At 29.6% G+C, this 23898-nt stretch overlaps 1 protein-coding gene across 1 annotated transcript in view; it reads right to left on the reverse strand.

The window, feature by feature from the left end:
• Positions 1-1168: 1168 nt before the first annotated feature.
• Positions 1169-23898, reverse strand: part of LOC126735955 (homeotic protein ultrabithorax) — a 405066-nt gene continuing 382336 nt past the window's right edge. Inside the window, exon 5 of the transcript XR_007660561.1 lies at positions 1169-1587. The gene's annotated coding sequence lies outside the window, so the exon portion shown is untranslated. The remainder of the gene's footprint in view (positions 1588-23898) is intronic.

Below are 23898 nucleotides of genomic sequence, written 5' to 3' on the forward strand. Positions count from 1 at the left end.
AAGACTTAATTAAATTTGCAATAACTATCTATAGTTAGCAAGCATTCTTTTTGGAGGACTGTCCTTCTTTTAATTAATATTTTTTTTGTGTTTTTTGTCAAATATCCTTTTTCCTTATCACTTTAAAAACTTTCAATAAAATTATATTTTTTTAGTAAGCATTTTTTTCTAATTTTCTCTTTGTTTACTAGTTCTATAAAGTATGTATACTAAATAATTTAATTTATTGTTATTTTTCAGAAATTACAAATGTGATAAATTTAATGTGGATGCTGATTTATTTTAGTGTGAAATTTTTATCTATTTTATTATTATGCTTGTATATGGTATAATAAAAGGTGTATTGATTACCATAGCACCTTATTTCTAGGATTTAATGTAATATTGTAATAAAATCCCTCCCGTCTCCCATTTTACTTGCTAACTAATTAAATAGTGAAATAAGGTTCATAGAAAACTGAAAAGAAATTAAAAAAAAAATTAAAATAAGTTTACAAGTTGCAACAAGCATGTGAACAATTGGGAAATTAATTTAGCAAAATCCTTTTATATTTTAATGATGTGTTGGATTTAGATATCAAAATGTATAAAAATGTACTTAAAAATATTAACTACAATATTTATTGTATGAGTTACTTTTAAACTGTGCATACAGTCCCAAAATTTGTGTTTAAAATATCATACAAATTGTTTGTGTTGCCTAATTAGACATACAAGTTTAAGACAACTCTTAATTTAAAAATTAAATATTAAATTAAAATAACTACATTAACAAATGAAATATTAAAACTATTATTTTTATCGATATACAGTTCACAATATATTTATAAAACAAAAATAGTTATGCTAATATTTATAGAAATGTGACAATTTGCGACAGTAGATCTTAACCAAAATGTATATATTTTTCATTTTTTAAAATACTGATGCTAAAAACAACCTCATTTTAAAGCTATCATAAGTTACCTACTATATAGGATTTCTTAAAAAATAACTACTAAAAATAAGAAAATATAACAAAAATCAGCCATATAAAATATGTACAAGAAAAAGGAATTGTAAAATTATATAAATCTTAGTACACATATTTTTTGATAATTTATACGCTCTAGAAAAAAATAAATAGGTATAATTTTAAAAATGATTTTTCTAATTCTTTTAGTTATTTATTAATGCGCATTAATATAAGTGATTTTTGATATATCAACTTTCTTTGATAATTTATATAGTGTGTGAAAACAGCGTTTAAAATAAATTTACTGGACATATAATTTTGTTGCAAGCAATAACTTTAAATTATCGTTCTTTAGTGATATTTAATGGCTTTTTACTCTCTAAATTAATTTCCTTAAATATTGGATCTACAATTCTGCAGTTTTTAACCTAATAAAGTCTAATTAGCTAAAAATAATTTATAAAATTTACACTATACTTAAGTCATAATCCTTAACTTTAATAGTATACACATGTTCACAGTTTAAACTTTTGTCCCATAAATTACGTATTTGTGTTTCATTTCTGGAATTCCTTTGTTTCGAGGCAGTTGACTGGGGGTGTAGCTCTCGAAATCCTTTGTTCATAAATAATCTACAAATAAGAAGAAAATCATTATTTTATTTTTAGTTTAAATGCTTAAGAGAAATAAATCAGGCAACAGAAAAATAGAAAATAACGCAGATAAATATTGAAAGATTTACGCTCGAAAATTTAAACCTTGAATCCAGCAGTTTCCCGAGAAAGTTCGTGGAGAGAATATAACTTGCCAGATTAGCGTATTTTATACTTTACGGAATTTTCATCAATATCACTGCGACAAGATGATGTACATTTATCAGTATTAAAGTTTCCACAATAACCTAAATCTAAAAATAATATTTAAAAAAAAATCTGATATCTAACACAACCATTTTATACACATACAGATGTTTGAGTACCGCCTACTAATTTTTCTCTGACAAAATTTCTGCTGGGTTACACCCACGTTTCAGACACGTTGACTCTCTGTGTAGATAAGAAATTCCCGGAGTCTCTTTTCATCTAAACAACTTGACGTTTGACTTATAACCAGGTAGAAAGAACAGGCATTTTTAATTTTGTTATTTGTGGCCTCGTCTTTTGTTACATAGTTTGTTACAATGCCGAAGCGAGATCATTGCTTAATGTTCTTTTTTACTAAGAATTGTTTTTTATTATTTATTTGGAATCTTAGGAGTCAAAAATAAACATAAATTAATAGCAGACTTGCAAAAAAGTAAGAAAAGATTATTGAACACTTGCATTTGGCTAGCGTTTTCTTTTACTATTATTATACAACATAATTTGTGAGTAGGATATGTTTTAAAGAAATAACACATACACATTATACGACATGAATAACTGATTTTTTTACTAGTATTTGTAGTTAAATATTAATTATAATTATCTGATTTTATTAGGAAGGTCCAGGTTCAAATCTGCTTAAAATAAAACACATTTTTATCTTTTGTTTGTAATGTAGGATCAGAAAGAAAATTCGGTTATATAATATTAATATTTTATTTTTTTTACATTACAATATTTAAAATAATGTTTTTATTGGTAGTACAAAGAAACTTCACAGTATGTTTCTTGCCTATTCCCATTAACTGGATTATTTTGCAAATCTTCTAGATAAATAACTATTTGTTGCTTATATTGTTAAAATATTTTTCAAGTATATTCTTAACATGCTCGACAAATCTCTTCCTTGAGTGCCGATATATGCACCAACAAGCAACAGAAATTTATAGGCGAAGTATTAAGGGAAAATGACATGCTTCACTAATTCCGTGATCACTCACATGCACTTGCTTCTGAAAAATGAATACGTAGAACGTCTCGGCCATCTTTATGTTTATTTTCTGCAGTAGACTTGTTATTGCAAGTCAATACATCAATTTCCGCATGCCAGACACTGTGGGCCCGACGTGTATAGTACCTATCCAACAAAGTGTGTTCACACAGTTTCGCATCAATGTTTCTAAGTCACTAAGGATCGCAGATGGATATATTTCGATGCAGTCCACCATTTTCAATATACTGCTATGCAAAGTGCATGAAACCCTACGTAATGAGTTGTAAAAAATTTAGAAATATATCGTAGTAAAACTGTAAATAAAAATGTAAACAAATTCGTTTATTAAATTTTGGCCCTTTAATTATTTTTGGTTATTTGTATATAATAATAATAAATGTCTTTATTAAGAAAAATACAATTTTAAGAGGAAAAGTACATTTCTCAAAAGGCGATGTCTAGCTGACTTTAAGGCTAGCTACTCAACATTAACCCCAAAATTTAAAATCTTTAACATTTAAATTTTTTTTTAAATTAACAATTATTAAATACGATTAAATTTAATAGCATAATAATAATAGGCTATACCTCAACAACATCGTGCTGAGAACTAAAAAGTATTTCTTTAATTTTTTTGCGAAATTTAAAAAGATTTTTTAAACTAAAATGTTTGATATACTTATTATATAATAATACTTAATTATATGGAAAACGTTGAAAAATTGCCTTGTGATGATTCTGCATATAAAGAGTATTAGATCTAATGGGTGCTATATGAACATCTTGTCGAAACAATAATTTGGATCTTAAATACTGCGGAACAGTTTTAAGTAGTTTAAATGCAAATATCATCAAAAAGTACTGATACGAAAAAGAAACGTTAAGACACTAAAGCTGATTAATGTTGTGAGAAATTTGATCGAATTTTTTTAAGTTGTGAATAAATCTACCGCAATTATTTTGGATTATTTGCAATCGTTGTCTGTCTACAAAACTTAAACATGGATAATATAAAATTAAGCAATAGTATACTTTGGACAAAACATAAGTGTACGTGCACACAGGACGCAATTAAGCGATAACCTTTGCTATGAGATACGACGCTATGCGATGCTTTGCTTTTGATTACCTGCTATATTTTGGTTGTGTTATAATAGAAGGCGATAAACAAAAGCTTAGTAACTTTCAAACCTCTGCCTGCGTCAGTTCCAGCTACCATGGAATTATTATTATTAGAAAATTCATTTTTACGATATACGTACATATGTAAAAAAAATGAAAAGTAAAAAAAGAAATGAGTACATGAAATTAATCGTGAACGATTAACCTACGGAGAATTTCATCATTTGTTCTCCGAACTTACCTTATACCCTGACAAATTTCGAGAATACTCGTATTTCCGAATGTCTTTAGAAACATTCATACTTATTGAAAATAGTATAACACCATTAGTAGAAAAAGTGACAACAAACTGGAGGGTTCCAATCACCGTTAAAGAACGCCTTACCGTAACGTTAAGGTAAGAAAAAAATGCTTAGATATATGTGAATACTTAAATATTTTATTTTAAATTCGTTACAGTTATTTTAGAAAAATAAACAAATAGAAATGTAAACGTATAAAATATGTCTTTTTTCTTCAGGGGACAATTGTGTAAGAACTATTTGTTTCAACAAAAGTGTGTGTCATTTGAGGCTGATGAATTGGCATATTATTGGCAAAACTTATATTTTCAACATGGTGCTCGTTCACTTGGTAAATCAGTTCCCGCATCTTGAGGCAAAACCACATCTTTATTTCAAAACGCATTTTTTTAGCGGTGTATGGAAACTCATAAGAAAGTGATATTATAGTCATCATCCTGAGTAATCTGAAATTGTGTCGATAAAACGGAATTATTGGTTTAAGAACATCAATTTTTGTTGCTCTAGCTTAAAAAATTCTTCAATATCAAAGTCTTCTTTTCTTTTAGTTGCTCTTTTTGCAGGACATTTTGGCGGATGCCCACAGTCAGTTGGCTCTTGACGTACATTTTTTTCTGAGCTAGTAGTTGCAATAGTTTGGTTGTTGGGATCATATAATAGTTCTGCTGATTCAATTCTTTCATCCGGAGTAACAGATGTCTCATCGTCGATGTCATCAGGTAATAAATGATCATTGGATACATCTTCGTTTAGTTGGCTTGCGTTATCGTCAGTGCCGCAATTTGCCTCATTGCGTCGGCTCAATTGATGGTAAACATGTACGAATTAAATGTCCGGCGAATTCAGGAACAATGTTTTACAATTATAAACAATACTTGTCCATCGTTTTACAAGCTGTGGCTAACGCCAACTACAAATTTCTGACCATAGAAGTGGGTGCATATGGAAAACAAAGCGATGGGGGAATCTTTCAGTCGTCACAAACATATGCTTTGTTAAAAAATGAAAAGTTTAATTTACCCAAGACAACAACATTACCTGATTTAGACATAGAATTCCCGTTCTATTTGACTGGAGATGAAGCATATCCCTAGACACATTTCCTAATATGACCATTTCCTCGAAGGCAACTCACAGATGAAAATGAGAATTTCAACCGTAGGCTATGCAGAGCTCGGAGGTGTATGGAATGTGCATTTGGTATTCTAGTGCCTAGGTGAAGAATATTAACAAAAGCAATAGAGACCGACTCTTCCGTGGCAGAAATCATAATTAAATGCTCTTATATAAACAATCACGAACAAACTTGCAGTGACATGATTGCAGTGACAGCCAGCCTGCCTCACGTGTAAACAACAGAGCGTCAAAACAAGCATATGAATTAAAAGATATTTTGAAATCGTATTTAGTAAACCACTAATATAATTGTTATTCTATTTCTCGTAAATTAAGAAAAGTTTTTTTTTTAAATATAAAATAAACTAGTATGTAAACACCATGTTTAATTTACTTGAAATGTTTTGTTCTGCAGCTACCTCCTGCCATAATTTCTCAACTTTGTCACGATCTCGATAGCCTTTGTTTTGTTGATTCCATAGTGGAAGACGCACTCGGACTGCATTTATTACATATATACACAACGGGCAAATATAACTAGACAATAACTAGCAGCGCGAGGATCCAAGCGATTAAAATCAAACTTGCTTAAAAATCAAACAGACGCGCAAGATTACGTTGCATCGCATCGCATCTTAAAGCAGCAACAAGCGCGCTGTTTGAACGCTTGCTTTTAATTTTAGAGGCTTGTATTAATCGCACCGCATCGCATAGCATCGGTTATCGCTTAATCGCGTCCTGTGTGCACGTACACTAAGACTCGCAAAGCTTTTTCCGGACTTGTTGTGTTTCTTGCTATATACGGAGATTTTCCTAAGGTCCGAGTTTACGTTTGCTTCAATTTCATTATATTCCAATAGATCAAAAGTATAAAATAAGCTGTGTATCATCGGCATAACTTTGAGTTTGGGAAAATTCAGCAACTTTGCTTAAATCAAAAGTATACAGCAAAATTAAAAGTGGCCCTAGAATGGAGGCCTGTGGCACCCCAGACATAATTTCTGCACAATCAATTGCTTTCTATTACTTAGATAGTTTTTAAAGAATGAAAGAGAACGATCTCCCAATTTAAAAAACTGTAGTTTAGAAATTAGTTGATCGTGGTCTACGCAGTCAAATGCTCTAAAAAAATCAAGCAATATTAAAATAGTAGCCATTCCGCTATCCAGACCCTTGATTATAAGATCCGTGACATGAAGTAATATTGTGGCTGTTCCATGTCCTGGGCGAAATCCATGACTGATTGCTAGACAATAACCCATTCTCATTTACATACGCAAACAATTGATTGTAAATAAATAAAACTTTTATAAATCTAAATGTGGATATCTGAATATAAAGGTGGCAAGATCAGTTCCCGTTTAAAATAAAACTTCTTTGATTTGATTAATTTGGATTTTCTTTATTAAAAGAGTTTGACGTAATAATCAGAAAAAATAAAAGTTATAAAATATAATTCAAATATATATTTTTTTTTTGAAAGATTGTTTTTTTAAAAAATATGTTTTTTATTGCCTAATCTTGCCAACATTTAAGTTTTGTGACAAATATAATAAAAACTATGAGTAATTTTTCCAAGTACGATAAAAGAACAGCTAACAGTGTATCAGAGGATACATATGACACAGCCGTAAAATCAAATCTTGCTTAAAATGCAATTGTCAATATCTTTTATCTTAATCATGGTTACATTAAAGGAAATGACGTAAAACCTAATGATAAGGGGATGATTTGGTCAAAGACTTTAAAGTACTGTGAGCTACAAGCTTTTGCAAATGACACTCAATTTTATGTTGACCATCGTGATTACCTAAATGCATAATTACTAATTAATCAAGATAAAAATTTACTTAAGTAATTAGCCTTGAAGCGCAATCTTAAACTCAACCTCTTAAATCAAATATTATGATTTTTTGCCCTAAAAAAGATTTTTTTACTTGATAAATAATAAATATGGACCTTAGTAGTATAGTTTTTCTTTACCTTCCATTATAGTGTAGATAATAGAGAGAGTAGCTATTTTAAAGCTAGTCTACGCCTTGCTCTTTAAAACTTGAGATATTGAAACTATTGTTTATTATCTTTGTAAATTTACAAAATAAAAGACATTTATGACTAATATTATTACTATTGTTAATAGTAGCTCATGAACAGTTCTAAAAACAAAATTCTTCAGATAGTAAATAATAAAATGCAATGATAAACAATTTATTATCAATTGAAAAGAAGAGAGTTTGAAGGTTTAAATATTAAAACAATGAGATCGTCAATAGTTCGTAGCAATTCAAGGAGAAATTAAATCAAAAAAAATATGTTGATCTATAGAAAAATTATATGAAAATTTTTTATTTTTGTTATCTTACTAAAAAGCTTTATGCTTAAAAAAAAAATGTACTTTGACAATCATATCACATTTGTCATAGTCTATGTCTGCAGCACAAAAGCTAAAATTTCTTAAGAAAAATTATTTTAATATTTTAAATAAGAAAAGAATAAGGAAAACAAAAACAATCCTTAATTATCTTAAACTTGAGTCATAACTGGCGTGAACATATTTAGTAAAACTGTAAAGTACAAAACTTATTAAAAAACATTCATGAAAAAGGATTTCCACCGTTTAATTAAAAAATATTTTAAACCAAATGGAATACCAGTGCTAATAAGAATGACTATACTGGAAGAAAATAACAAAACTCTGACAAGGTTTTAAACCATGAAATTTAGTGCAAATTTACTAAAAAAAATATAACAAGAATAAGATTGAGATAAAATGTCCTAATAAAATTGAAGTGCTAAATAAAGGCTTGACCCGCAAACACAGAACAAAATGCATATAATATTAGCAAAAACATAGGTTGATATAAAATAATATCACCAATAATTTAAAAACTATTTTAGCATGATCTTTTGTAGTGCTTCAGAGATTTAAATTGTGAACTATCCCTATTCCACACAAGAAGTCCAATGAAGTGACTAAAGAATATATTATATATTTTATGCTTGAGGTTGAGATATGCAGCTTAATAAATTTTTCAAACCATCAGACCACCCTTTAGAATCCGTAGCTCAACTGGACCAATATCTAGATACTCTGCTCTGAGTATCTCAAAACTTAGATCTCAGTCCTTCTAAGTCCCAGGTATTGCTTTAAGGTGGAACTCGGTCACATAATTTGAATTCGGATGACATGCATTTAACTTTGAGTAATATTATAATTGCGAATCAGATATTGCTATTTCTGATTCCGCAAAGAACTTAGGTCTAATTTTTAGATAATAATTTAAGGTTAATGAGCACACGAGTATGCATATAAGGAAGGCCTTTGCTTATTTAAAATTGTTACAAACATAAAAATTTATTTATACAATATTTGCAAAAAAATGCATAGCGTCTACTTAGCATTCTCTCATTTTTATGTTGCAAATGAGGTTTATAGCCCATGTTTGCTAGAAAGATATAAATACCGCATTCAACTACCTCAGACTCACTATGTGAAATTGATTAGAAATCTGCGCAGTAGAGAGTAGGAAGTATCAGCTAAATTAAGGGACTTACACTGCCTTAGAATTAATGACAGGCTTTAAGCAGTTATTTTGTTTCATAAAAGATTTACAAGAAAACGTCCTGAATATTTTATCCGAAAAATAGTTTCGCTCTGAATTCCATTATCTAGATCTTCACGATTCTAATTCAGTAACAAACCCATATCACAAAACTTTTATTATTAAAAGATCTTCTAGTTACAATTACCTCTCTGCACATAAAATCTTTGCCACGAATCTTTTTTAGAAAGTATGTTGAAGTTTATATTGATCGATTTCTATAATGTATCATATAATATAATATTGATGTAGTTCAATAGTTGTATCTATGATTAGTTGAATGTCTGAATGTTTGGTAGTATAATAAAAAGTAAGTAGTATAATTTGGTGTCCAATTTTATCTAATTAACCTATTTGATACTTAGATTTGTGGTGCCTTTGGTTCAGTAAAGTAGCTATTAAGCTACACTCATGAAGCACTGCCATCATACCGCATTACCATTATTTGTTTTTTGATAATATTATTGTATTTATTTAAATTTCAAATAAAAGCCTATAATATTATTGTTATTTTTTATTTTTTTAAGTGTATATTTACAGTGAGATCTTCCATGCATTATTTGCCTCTAGCATTACCAATTTTATACATGTAATGCTTATATATTCCCCTACTAGGGCTTTAGTTTATTTCCTAACTTCTTTAAAGATTTTGCTTAGAAACCGGAAATACCTCTGTAAATTTTGAATAATTTCTTATTTGGATAAAAAAAAAACTGTGAGCCTTGTGACATTCCTAAACATGGTTTAAATTAGAAGCATCTAGTTGTTTTTACTTATTTCAAGGTTTGAATTAAAAATATAATACTTAATTCCTAAATTTTTAAAATTTTTCTATTCAATGTTATTTAGTTCTTGACGTGTAAGGGGTGACGGCAATACAGAATAGCCGACATAAATGACTACCTCAACTAAACGTGGTGCATCCTGCCAGACAACCAGTGAGGCTCTAGGCCCGTTTATTCCTAAAACTTCCTGAAACGGGCCTCTTTCAACAGTCAACAGCTTTGGGTGGATGAGCTGTTGTTACAGACCTCTACAGAGATCCGCAGGACATCCGTCCAAAAATCTTATTATGCTTGAAGAACATGAACGAATGGCATCTAGTCCCGGGCAGGTTTTAAATTATCAAAAGGTGCAAAGAATCCTCCGGTTTTACTAAATAAGATAGCATAAATAGCTATCCGAAAGGTTAGAATGGTATATGCAGCAGAAAAACTACACAACTTATCTCAAAATACGAAGAAGCTAAAAATCAATATTTTGACAACCACATAGCTGCGTTTGCTGATGATGTTGTTATATCAACGTCGAGTATTAACTTAGTAGAACTATCAAGAGGTTTAACCGGGATAGTTGACCGAATGATAAGTATCAGTAGCAGGAACAGCCTAGTGCTTAATGAGTCAAAAACTGAAATGATATTTTTTAGTCTTACCGATTTGAATAGCTTGCTTGTTAAAATGTATAACAAAATCATAGAACGAAATAAGGTTGTCAAGTACTTAGGAATATTAATCGATGAAATCGAGTCTTAGTTGGTCTTATCACGTAGATATGGTTTTAAAGAAATTATCAGTTTATGCCTATGTAATCTGGCAGTTACGTAATGAATTCGATATTGGCCTAATACTTCTTTATTAATGTGGTTATGTCCAGTCATGTTTGTCATATGACATAATGTGTTGGGGTAACTGTTCTAGAAGTGGTAAAGTTCTTACGGCCCAGAAAAAAAATAATTAGTACTATTTTATTTAAGCCTTATACATTTTCTTGTAAAACACTTTTTCCAGACTTGAAAATTATGCCACCTCATGCATATAAAGCGTAACCTGTCTGACTAACTGTTTTCTTATATTCTTAGTCTTTAGTTAATTGTTGATTTTTTATTTTTATTAAGGCCTTTTAAAAGTGGTATATTTAGGTCTTATATTTTTATTTTTTGACATTATCCAATACTTATTTGTATGAGTCTATGGTAATAAATATTTAAGTATTGAGTACCAATATTTTAGGAACAAGTAAAGTCCAATGGCCAGGCAACGGAATAATTCAGTTCAGGAAAGAAAGTATTCTACTTATCAGGAAACAATAATAACGACCCAAATCATTGACTTAGTTTTATAATACTTCTAGCTAAACAACTTAAGAACTTAGTAAAAAAAGTTAAATCCTATCTCTGAAAGACTTGCAATACTCCAGCTGCAGCGCAAACCAATTAATACAACATCATTCAGGCTGATGTCTTAATAGCCAACAAAACCAGGTAACGAGATAGGAGACTTTTATAAACAAATTAATCAAAGCCTTCAACCAGCTAAACTGAACGAAATCTGCATACTAATGGGAGACTTTAATGCCAAAGTGGGTAGGAGCATAGTAGGAACTGTGAATGGAGACTATGAGCCTAGGACACAAAAATGAAAGAGGAGAAAAGTTAAGCCAGTATTGTAAGGAATTTAAGTTAGTTATTAAACAAACATGGTATAAATTTTCGCACAGTCGCCCATATACTTGGAAGTCACATCAAGATAAAGACCAACGCATTATACGCAATCCACTAAATTGGCCAGGTACTGATATCGAATCAAATCACAACTAAGTTAGGGCCAACGTCTGTTTAAAGCTTAAAAAAATAAGAAGAATATATTCAACATAAAACTGCTCAAAAATACGAACATTCAGAATGAGTACGCACAATATATAAATAATCAACGCGACACCATAACTTTAGTCAGTGTTGTTAAAGAGTGTTGGCATAACATATAAGAATAATCTCAAAAATTTACTCATTAACTATTTTAATCACTAATTTAAAAATCTCAAAAATGACAAAGACACAATAGAAAATAAATGGATAACCCGAGAAATATAAGAGTCAATGGAAAAGCGAAGACTATGCAAAATTCCAAATGACAATAGTAAGTATAGAGACCTACAAAGAAGAATCAGAAATAAGATTAAGGAAGAAAGGAAAAATGCCTTACTAAATGATGTGAAGAAGCTAAACATATTCCAGATTCATATTCCACAGGCCTGGATTTATAACGAAAATCAAGTTATTCAAAAACACTACCAGTTTATAAGTCTAATAAATAATTTCTAAAAGCAGTCAGCAAAAATGGTTTTGGATCAAGAAAGCAATATTCAGTATACAAACTTTGGTATACAATTGTCCAAAGAAGGGATATTTTTATGTAATTCATCGATTATGAGGCCTTCGACAATGTAAAACATGACCTCCTAAAATCGTCCCTTAAGGATCTGCGTCTAGATGGTAAATACATTCGATTAATTAGCAATCTGTACTGAAACCAGTAAGCAGCAATTGAGCAACTCGGCAAGAACCGAGCAGTTTGGTATAAAAAGGGTGTAAGACAACGCTGCGTTTTATCATCGATGTTGTTCAATGTCTACTCTTTAAGGCGATTGTAGATAGCCCTAATTTTCTATTGCAAAATAGAACAAGAGCAGCATTTTTGAATTCAAATGAAAAGAATTTTAACTTTAAACTAAGGAAGAAACTCTAAATTGTTACGTTTGCTCAATTCTCTTGTGCGGTGAAGATAACTGGACATTAGAAGCAAGTTCTATAAATAAATTATAAACATTCTAGATGTGGTGTCTGAGAAGAATGCTGAGAATATCATGAGTAGGGTACATAGGAAATGAAGAAGTTCTTTAAAGAAAACAAATACAAAAATAAAATATTATATTAAAGATCGGAGAAGAACGCTATGAATTCCAGCGCCTTTTCTTTCAAGGTAAGATCGAAGCTGAAAAGTAGGAAATAGGAAGAAGGAAGTTTTCGTGGTTGCGGAATATTAGACAATGAACGCGGATAAGCAGTTTTTATGAATTCAGCAGTTTTCAAAATACTGCAATTGACAAAAGTATATGACGGAAGCCTACGCAAGAACTTCCATTTGCCGCAAAAAAGAAGAATTTAGTTTTTTAACTGTTTAATAAAATCCATGACAGTTCATAAGCCATCAACTCTTCTTGTATTTATTAACACATATTTACTCTACAAATACTTATATCATATCAGGGAAAAATAAAAACCTCACTAAATTGACTAAATTACAGGATATTTTATAAAGAACTAATTAACTTATAAAAGTACTTTTATACTTGAAATGATCTCTTCCTTAGCAGGTTATTTCTATTTTCCGGACCGAGGCAATATATCTAAGAAAAACGTCCAGAAATTTAAAATCCGGACTTCAATAGCAAATAAATTTCATTTGCTGTTTACAAAGCAAACGATACAAGTCACCATAAATCAGAGTTTTAAAATTTATCTAAGTCCCATTCTTCTCGAACCGCTTCACTTACCCGTATCTCAACGACGATATTTATTCGGACGTTTAATACGCTGCCGTATGAAATTTGTCGCACCATTAAGCACTCATGTATATGTTGCTTTACATTGAACTTGATCCGCTCCTTGAGAAATATTGTCCTTTCTGCACCGACTGTTTTAAATGTTTTTATCAATTTCCTCGACTTGTTTCACCTCAAGCAAATTTGAGTGTAAGGGAAAGTCATTTGTTTGTAAAAACAAGCGAAACAGACAGTTTTTGGAGCGCGGAAATAATTGAAAAATACGAGCGGAGAAATAGAACAAAAATACGAGCGTAAAACCGTCAGAGAAGATGCATATCAAAAAAATAAAACATTTTTAAATTCAAATAACAAGTGTAAACGACACCGCGGTAATTATGCTTTATCTTCGCGCACGTTCTCGGGCCGTTAATTTTCATACACACTCGCCAAGTCTGTTAAAAGTTGAAAAGCTTTTACACAAGTTTATTCTGGGAGCGGTGGCGGCCATCATCTTTTAATAATTTAAAGACCTTTCTGGATGTTAGATAAATGAATTGTTTCTGGTTTTGTGCTATAGTATTGACGTTTGTTACCCATTAAAAAATTTGACGTAAAAAAGATATGTAATGTAATGTATAAAATACACATTATAAAAATCTTCTTATGGCTGACGTTTTAATCATTTTTATGCAGCTTTAATTTTGCCAGAAGAAACCTATAGGCCATAACATCTTTTAAATCAAGAATCTATGAGAAAACTGATTTTATTTTTAAACTAAGCTGGATAAGTTATCAAACCCATCTCTTTTTAGAGATTTCTTGTTTGGATAAACTTTTAATATGTTAGATTTTTAAGAACTTCGAATTATTTTTAAAATTTAAATGCAAGATTTTTAATTAAGAAAATCTCAATCATTAAAAAAAGATCAACTGATATACTCAATATTTTATTAAAATAGTAAATTATTTACTTAGGATTTCATTAGGCCAATGGAGCTTTTTGGTAATATTGAATTTAAGGTCTTTTGATAACATAATGTTTATATTTCTGGTGAGGTTTTCGAAAATATTGCAAGAAAATATTTAAAAAAATTAATGCACTTAAGAAATCATACATTTCAAATTACTTTATTTAAATTACTCTAGAAATATTTATCTTTTAATATTTTTAGAACAAAAATAAAGATTTTTAGTCGCTTTAGACAACGTATTTAAAAATATTTATTATTTAGTTTAGTATTGTTCAGGGCAACTTAAATCAAATAAATTTCATATAAATTAGTTCAATAAGAAAAATTATTTTTAGTAAAGTTCTAATATTAGAATTACTATATTAAAAATTAGTTTGATTTAAATGTTAAAAAAATTCCATTCAACTGTAGACTATTTTATATCTGATCACAAAAAGTGTAAATAGTTTAATTATTCATATCATTCATTATCATAAATAAATTTTTACGCAGTTTATCATTCTCATGAGATCTTTAAGGCTCGTATCCATTTAAGTTATGCATATATTTTATTAGTTATATTGTAAAGCATTAAATTCTCATCAATTACAGTGACTTTATTATTGCTGAGGACCCAGGTCATTAGACAGACTATTTTAATTTTTTTATTGACTCTTAAGCATTTATTTTATTTTCCAATACTAAGCGACACAGCTTAAAAAATTCAATTTATATTCAAGTGGCTGATACTTTCTGACATTTGACATTCTGATAATTTCTGAATTTTTCTGAAATATTTTAAATTACTTACTCCTTGGATACTCCTTGGCTAAAATTTTAAAATCTTCGTTTTAAAAGATTCGTGCAGACTATTAGGCATTTGCAAATTTTATATGCAAGACCTTTAGTTAAAAATATCTCGAGAGTATTTTCTTTACTGCCTTTGAATTAATTCCAGATATTAAGTAATTCCAGAAACTTAATTAATAATAATCGCAAATTTTATGCTTATCTGTTGTCTTATATATACAGGGTGTCCCGGTTCATGTGGGAAATCTCTCGGATGCAGGTAGAACATCGAAAAATAATACCGAACGATCCTATAAAAAAAATTTCTACAGGCCTTTTTACGAAGATACAGCCTCCTTAAGGACGCTGCTGGAAATTTGTTTTTCATAAATTACTTTTAAACTATCCGGTAGAAATTAAAAAAAATTTTAGCTGATGAACACTATTAGGGACCTCTTAAAATAACATCCTTAAAATACATTTACCTTGTTTACTTTATCAGGGGCGGACTAGGTTGTACACTTTAATGCGTATAGTTTTAACACCCTGTATGTTTAAGTCTAAAAAAAATAAATTTGGATACCTTAAACCCTAGGCTAAAAAAAGGTACTCGTGTTCATTATCGATAAAATGAACCGTTTTGGAGAAAAAAAAAATAAACAAGCCAATGTTTTTTTTTTTATTTTTTTTAAATGAGATAAGTACGCCACTTATTCAAAGAACAGAGAAATTTCGATTAAGTCATTTAATTAAAAAAAAATACAGTGGTGTCCTAAAAAATACTTTTACAAAATATTTCTTGTGTTTATTTCTTTTTTGTTATTCTTAAGATAAAAATTAAACATAAAAAAACTAAAAAAATAATGTAAACCAATTGTATTGTATTGTACTTATGTATGTTCTGGCGTCTTGCAATGCATTGGAAGCAAAAAGATTGTACGAAGAAAGATTTCCCAATCGCATTATTCCGGATCAGAAAACATTTCAACGTGTTGATCAACGTCTAAGGGAAACTGGTAGGTTTCTGTTTTCCACTTAATGAGGTAATACTATTAAATTTCCTTGATGCAATTTTAGGATGTTTTGAAAAAAAAAAGAATAATGGTGGTCGGAGGAGAATAGCACGTAAAGTGCAATTGGAAGAAAATATTTTAGACGATGTAGCTGACACTCCTACAACGAGTACTCGAAAATTAGCCGCTCAGCTTCATTCGTCCAAAACAATTGTACATATGGTACTTCAAGAACAACTGCTGTACCCATATCACTTACAAAAAGTTCATGAACTACTGTCCAGAGATTTTGCTCCTAGAATGAACTTCGCAAACTGTCTGTTAGATCAGCAGCGAAATAACCCTAACTTTATCAGCACGATTCTTTTTACGGATGAAGCAGGGTTTACCAAAAATGGAATTGAAAACTTACATAACTCGCATGTATGGGCTGATGAAAATCCCCGTGATACTATTATTTCTCATCATCAACATCAATTCCAATCAATAAATATCTGGGCAGGATTTATTGGCAATTTTTTGATTGGGCCATTTGAACTGCCACCACGTTTAAACGGAGAACATTATTTGGAGTTCCTCCAAAACAATCTTCCAGATTTCTTTTTCCAGATTTATTTTATCTTCAAGATTTACCCCTTGCAATTCGCCGAGATATGTATTTTATGCATGATGGAGCCCCACCCCATTTTAGCCTTGCTGTAAGACACCACTTAAATAATACTTTTGAAAACCGTTGGATAGGTAGAGGAGGACTTGTTGCTTGGCCTCCTCGGTCTCCCGATCTAACGCCATTAGATTTTTATTTATGGGGTCACCTCAAAACCTTAGTGTATTCCACCCCAGTTGATACTCGGGAAGAACTGCTCCAAAGAATTACATTTTATTAAATGGTAATATAAAAAACAATCTTGGGTTATTGTGGCGAGTGCAGCAGTCCTCGATTCGTCGTGCCCGCGAATGTGTTACAGTTCACGGAGCCCACGTCGAATGTACTTATGAAGTTTTTAATAATTAATTGTTTATTGCTCGTTTTGAAGAATTTAACTTTTGTTTACATATTTGGTTTTTGGCATTTTTTTGTAAGTTGTTTTTTCTCGGTATTATTTTTTTATGTTCTACATAAATCCGAGAGATTTCCCACATGAACCGGGACACTCCGTATATAAGATTTTGATATTGTTTAAATTTTTCTTTCACAGTTTTTAAATTTTTCTTTTTTCTTTTTCTGATTTCAACGAATGACCTAGGTTAAGTTACGATACCTCATCTGGACATTGTTCTTTTGACTAATATAACAAATTTTCAAATTGTAATTTTTTTATGTAATTTTTTTTATATAATATTTTCAACTTACGATATATATTATTATTTGAGTAAATTTTGCATTGTTTGTATGTCCTAACAATGATTACAAAGAATATTTAATTAAAATAGTAAATATTATAGACTAACTTAAAGTAATTCTTCCGTTTCAAAAATGTAGTAAAAGCAATAGTAAAAGGTAAAAGTTGCTTAGCTAAGGTCTATGAAGCATTTTGGCATTAATGAGTTTAAGGTCCTTTAACAGCCTTGTTTTAAGTTTCTGAAACTGAAAATTGCAAGAAATTTAAGAAGAAAATAGGTGTATTTTAAAAATCGCATATATTTTAAATTATTTTTGATTTTCATTTTCCTTTAATAGTATCTTAAAACAATTCATTTTACATTATTTATTAGGTTTAGTCCTGTTCAGGGCATATTTAAACATATTTAAATAGGTAATAAATATCATAAATATTAATTGAATTAAAAAATTATATTATTAATAAATTTTAATATTAGAATTATTACATTAAAAATTGATTTGTTTTATGAGTAAAGAAATTTCCATCTACTATAGAATATTTAATATCTCACCACAGAAAAAGTATCAGTTTTATTATTTTATACAAATAAATTTTTAATCAGTGAGATAAAAAAATACTTTTACAAATCCCATTGTATATTTAGATTTAAATTCCTTCTGATGACCTCAGTTTAGAAGTCTGCTAAATTTTTGCTTTTGTTGAATATAGGTCTAAAAAACTGCTTTAGACGATCAACTATGTATTTTGTCAGCATTTTTGTCGACTGTCCACGATAAATATATAATTGGTCGTAAAAAAATAGTGCATATAATTTTATCTTAATATAATTGACCGTCTGAGATAGTTTTTTTGACCTAATCTATCCAACAAAAGCAAAAATTAAGCAAACATGTATTTAGATCTTTATGATTCGTGTCCACTTAAGTTATGCATATATTTGATAAACTAAATACTAGTTCAATATTAAGTTCTAATTAATTACATTGAGTTAATTATTTTTCGGAAACCACTCTGATATTAACTTTAAGTTTTTTAAAGGCTCTTAAGGACTTATACAAATTCATAGGCAACACTTTTAGTAATAAATAATACATGATTAAGATGTAAATATAAGTCAATTTCCGAAAATTTTGCATCTGCCTTAATAATGACTATAAAGAATTTTAAGAGGGATCCATTGCAATCAAAATAATTTACCTTTAATATTTTATTAGAATAGTAAATATTATAGATCAACTTTAAGTACTTCTGTTTTAAAACAATTAATTATTTGCTTAGCTTTTCATAGGTTAGTAGAGCATTTTTTTAGGTCTATATAGCATTTTGGTATTAATGGGTTTTATGGTCTTTTAACAATCTAATTTTATAGTTTCTGAAGAATGAAAATAGCAATTTTAAAACAAAATCGATGTATTTATGAACTTGCATATTCAAACAATTATTTTTAATTATTCTAGTAATAGTTTATTATTTCTTGAATTATAAAAATAAGGATTTTTAGTTTCTTTTAATACAAGCTTAAAATATGTTATTTTACAATATATTATTAACGTCTAAAAGATATTTAGATTTTTGGGACTCGTATCCATTTAAGTTATGCATATATTTCAAAAATTGATTTCTACAACATTATTTCCTGATTAATTATATTGAGTTTAATAAATTGTTTGGAACCCACTTTGATTTTTTAGTGGCTCTTTCCCATTATTTTTTATTATTAAACATATTTTGAAAAGTTTGAGATATTAAAATAAAATTTAGGTGGCTGGCACAGATCATTCTTTTAAGTGTTTTTGAAAACCAAGGTATAATAATAATACCCCAAGAATTTTTGTTAACTTTATGTGAACATTTGGTGAATATCAAAGAAAAATATTATGCTTTTCTTTATAAACAATATTCTAATAGAATAAAAACAATATTCTTTGTAGAAAATTAAGTAAGCCTTATGATTTTTTATGCATGTTTACTTTACACCTAATTTTTGAATTCTAAGGAACTTTCTTCTTAATTCTACTGTGCCATTTTTACATTAGCCATCTAGTTTTTTTCTATAAAAATGCCACATATCTTGGGTCTTAAATGAGTTTAATTTTGACCTTAAGGTTTCCCGAACAATTGCAACCAAAATACATTAAAAACTATTATGGTTTAAAAGGTTCCTTAGTTTTGCTGAACTTTTCAAGTCATTATTAAGAGAAAAATTAACATTGAAATATAATCGTATTAAAAGTATCTTTTATTTAATTTTATTTTTTAAATCTTATATTATAATAAAATAATGCATTTTCAAAACTCAGACGATTTTACCTAATAGGTATATACTGTCAAACCTAAACAGAAACGACGGGAATTACGTTTTATAGAAAAAGCTTTATCTGACTGCTTGCATAAAATATTTAAATTTATCTCTAATGAGGGTACAAGCCACCCATTTGCATGATACCGATCAATTCACTTCTTTCCATCAAGCCCGGGATCGAGGTGGGCATGTCAAGAAGCGCAGATGCAACAAGCAAGTTTAAATGTATTTTTTTCCTTTCAACTTGCATCTTTTTTTTTATAGAATAATTATCCTTTTTTTACTAGTTTTTATAGGATGCGAGGGTAATAGAAGTAGTAGATTCTCAGTGGTTATACACAATGTAAATGCAAATGAGCCACGACTGCTGTAGCGAGTATAAATCAATTAATCTGTGATTTGATACATAAAGGTGCCTGTCAAAAGCGCAATTTATAATCCCATCGATGAAATATTAACTGGCCAGCAGGACTCGGATGAGTAATTGTTGAATCCAGTTGGTTAGTTTAGCACGAAGGTTTGCTTAGTAACCCAGTATCATGTTTATGAGTCGGTTTTTTTTGTTATACATCGATGATGAGAAAATTTAAAAGAGGCCACTTACTAAAAAAAAATGTTTTTAACTGAATTGTTTGATGACTATAGTTTTTATTATAATTATATTAGTAATTCACTAATACATATAGAAGAAGTAGTCCACTTATGCAGTGTTAGAGTAATATGATGTAAATGAAACTTGCAAAATCTTCCATTACATAAAGACATAATTAAAAATAATTCGTTATACTCTACAAGTCCAGAACATAAAGTGGCTTACCTTAAGGGTTCAGAGTCTTTACTTTTATATATATACTAACTAAATTGAGCTACATTTATATTTTTCTTAATATCTATTGGTCTGATTTGTATTTATAAAAATTTACTGTGTTATTTATGCGTAATAAGAAGATATGTTAATTTATAATGAATAATATTTCCCTTTACCAATTTTGATTAGAAGAATCAATAAAAATTAATACATCTGGACAAAATAATGTCTAAAAAAAATGGTGTAAAAATTACATGGTGAAAATTTTGCAGAAACGTTAGACACAACTATAGAACCTCTTATAGTTTATGAGGTGGAAAATCAAAGGGACGCCAATGGAAATATTGCTCTAGATGAACTTTCAATATTTGCAAGAATTTGCTAAACTTTCAATAAAACGGAGCGCATCCGCATTATGTACGCCCAGTAATAGAGTGGTTGGATGATCATTACTCCAGCAGATTGGTTGGAGAGGACCTATATAATGGCCACCTAGGTCACCAAACCTGACACCGCTAGATTTTCAAAGTCAACCAGATACAATTCAATAATTACAGCAAAGAATTTCACCGTAAAAGGATTCTACCTAAAACTCTTCAAAACGTCCGAGAACAGTTTGAATGCCGGCTGTATTTGTGCATAGAAACAAATAGAACCTATTTTGAACAACTCATAAGGTAATAATGGTAAGGTTTCCAGTATTTCATTATCAATATCATAATTTTTCAAGGAGTTGCATTATTTAAATGTACATAAAATACATTTTACTCATTTGTAAAGTTAGGTCAGAATTTTGAAAAAAAATTAAATGCAGTTTATGTAGAATTTTATAAGGAACACAAAAATGGTTAAAGAAATAGAGGTTGCTTTTTAAAATTTTAGGGGTAGATTCACTGGGGGTTAGGGGGTTAAAAGTGACACAACAAAAAATGGCTTTATAAAAATCAAATAGTTTTATAAAAATCAAGGCTCATAAAGGCATTACGTTAAAGCAGATTTATTTTTACAATTTTTATGAATTCTATAAATTTTATACTCGAGTATTAGTCTGGATTTTTTAACACAAATGACAGAATCTTAAGTTTTCCTCAACCATATTCTATTTTAATAAATACACTATTAATTACCTTTTTACTTATTTCAAAATTGGCTTTTTTTCAATAATTCAAAGGAAACGTGAAAAATTTTGAAAAAGTATAATACTTGATGATTCAAACTGTATTTTTTCTTTATTTGTTTTATTTTTACATCTTTTCGCATTTATTATTTTTGTACACAACCAAAAAAATTCTTTTTTAGGTGCCAAAATTCCCATTCCTTAATATGCAAGTAAAACCTATAGGTAAAGCCTTAAGTTAAAAAAGTTAAAAGGAGAACGACAATGCTTTACTTTTTTCCCAATACCTCCGCTTGCTGCTAAGATCCTTAATCTACTTGTGACTTGGTTTTTATTATTGCAAGTTGATACATTGATTTCTACACCTAAGACCTGAGTTGACATATATACTTTATATATTTAAAATCATTTGACCGTATGGCCCTTCCTTTACATTCTCAGGTTTTAAACATAATTTATATTAAGAAAAAATCTTTAATAGAAGGGAATAAACAGAAACTCGTTCTTTTTTTAACTTGTGACTTTTATTGCAAGTTGACGCATTAATATTTGCACCCCAGAACTCTGTTGTTCGCGCCGGTATATTATGATTATTAGGATTTATATTTATCTAATCATGCTCGTTATGAAATTTTTTAATTTATTTTCTATAGGTTTATTTAAAACATTTACAATTTAAATATAGAAGCAATATCTGATATGATTTTAAATAAAATAAATTTAAATATTATGAGATAAAGTAAATTTGAATTGTAAGATGTACACTAAGCCTTCCTTTATGGTCTTTCAAAGTAACTTATAATTTATTTTTTTAAATATTTTATTTATTTTGTTTTTTTTTATTAAATATAAAAGAACCAAATAGTAAAAACAATGTTAATAATTGATTAATAATGTCGTAATGTTAACAACATGTTAATAATTATTTTTTTGTAAGAGATACAGTTTCAATTAAAAAAAAAATGTTTCTTAAATAATCTCATATATTCGAACGGCGGTTCGTGAACGTGAAAAGGCAAACCTAAAATCAAGATCGAACCACTTAACAACTTAATAAACTTGCAGCTTAGCTTACATGGTAGTAGGTAAAGATAAGTGAACAACAAGGTATGGGTATGTAAGGAAATCACGTTTTGGTTGGTTATTTCATCTCGAGCATTAAATTGAATGGTACGTTAGAACATTTACTTTTAGGCAGTAATATATTACGAATCTTATAAATTTCTAATTTCCAAATTGAATATTAATGCCTTTACCTATATGCATAAACTTAGGAAATTATTGCTGACGGCAAATAATGACTAATAGTGAAAAAAAAATTAGTAAAATAGTTTTAGTTGCGAAGATAAATGACTTATTAATTAAAAATTAAAAAAAAACGTAAATTCTCCAAAATAAATGTTTATTTAACTATTATAGTAACTGTTCGAAGTTATTTCCATGACTTTCAATACCTAATTGAGCACGCCTAATCCAACAGTTGCAGACAGCAGCTAATCCAGGTTGTAGTCGAATTTCCTCGGCGGCAGCAAATATCCGATTTCTTAATTCTTATTCATTGTCAACTTCGGTTACATACACCAGAGATTTTAGGTGGCCCCAAAAAGTCAAGCGGATTAAGGTCGGGTGATCGAGGAGGCCATCCAATTGGACCACCTCGGCATATCCATCGTTCGGAGCACATTCGATCCAAATGCCGTCCCGCACTGGTCGCGCAAAATGTGGTGGAGCACCATCGTGAAGAAACCACAAATTCTACCTAATGTGAAGAGGGACTTCTTCAAGGAGTACCGGCAAATTTTGTCGCAAGAATTGTAAGTAAAGAGCACCAGTTAGACGATTATCCAAAATGAAAGCGCCAATAAGTATTTCGTTTACAATTCTAGCCCATACATTTACTGAAAATCGTTGTTGAAAGTTTGTTTGCCGAATGGCATGCGGATTTTCAACGGCCCCAAAAATGCGTGTTGCGAAAATTGTGAATACCATTGCGTGTGAAAATTGCTTCATCTGTAAGTAAAATGTTCCTGGTAAAGTTTGGGTTTAACTGCTGCTGATGTAATAACCACTCGCAAGTTTACTCAAGGCACATGATCCCTTGGAAGTAAAGCTTGTACCCTTTGGACGTGAAATGGATACAGTAATTCATGCCTTAAAATTCGCCAAACTGTGACTGGTGATAATCCAAACTGCGTTGCAATTGTTCTAGTGCTTATGTCGGGATGCTCCTCGATGATATCTAAAATCAAATTCTCCAGATTTAAACTGCGCCTAGGTCTAATGGCTCCACCAT

Source organism: Anthonomus grandis, chromosome 5 (assembly GCF_022605725.1).
Source record: "Anthonomus grandis grandis chromosome 5, icAntGran1.3, whole genome shotgun sequence".
Lineage (NCBI taxonomy): Eukaryota > Metazoa > Arthropoda > Insecta > Coleoptera > Curculionidae > Anthonomus > Anthonomus grandis.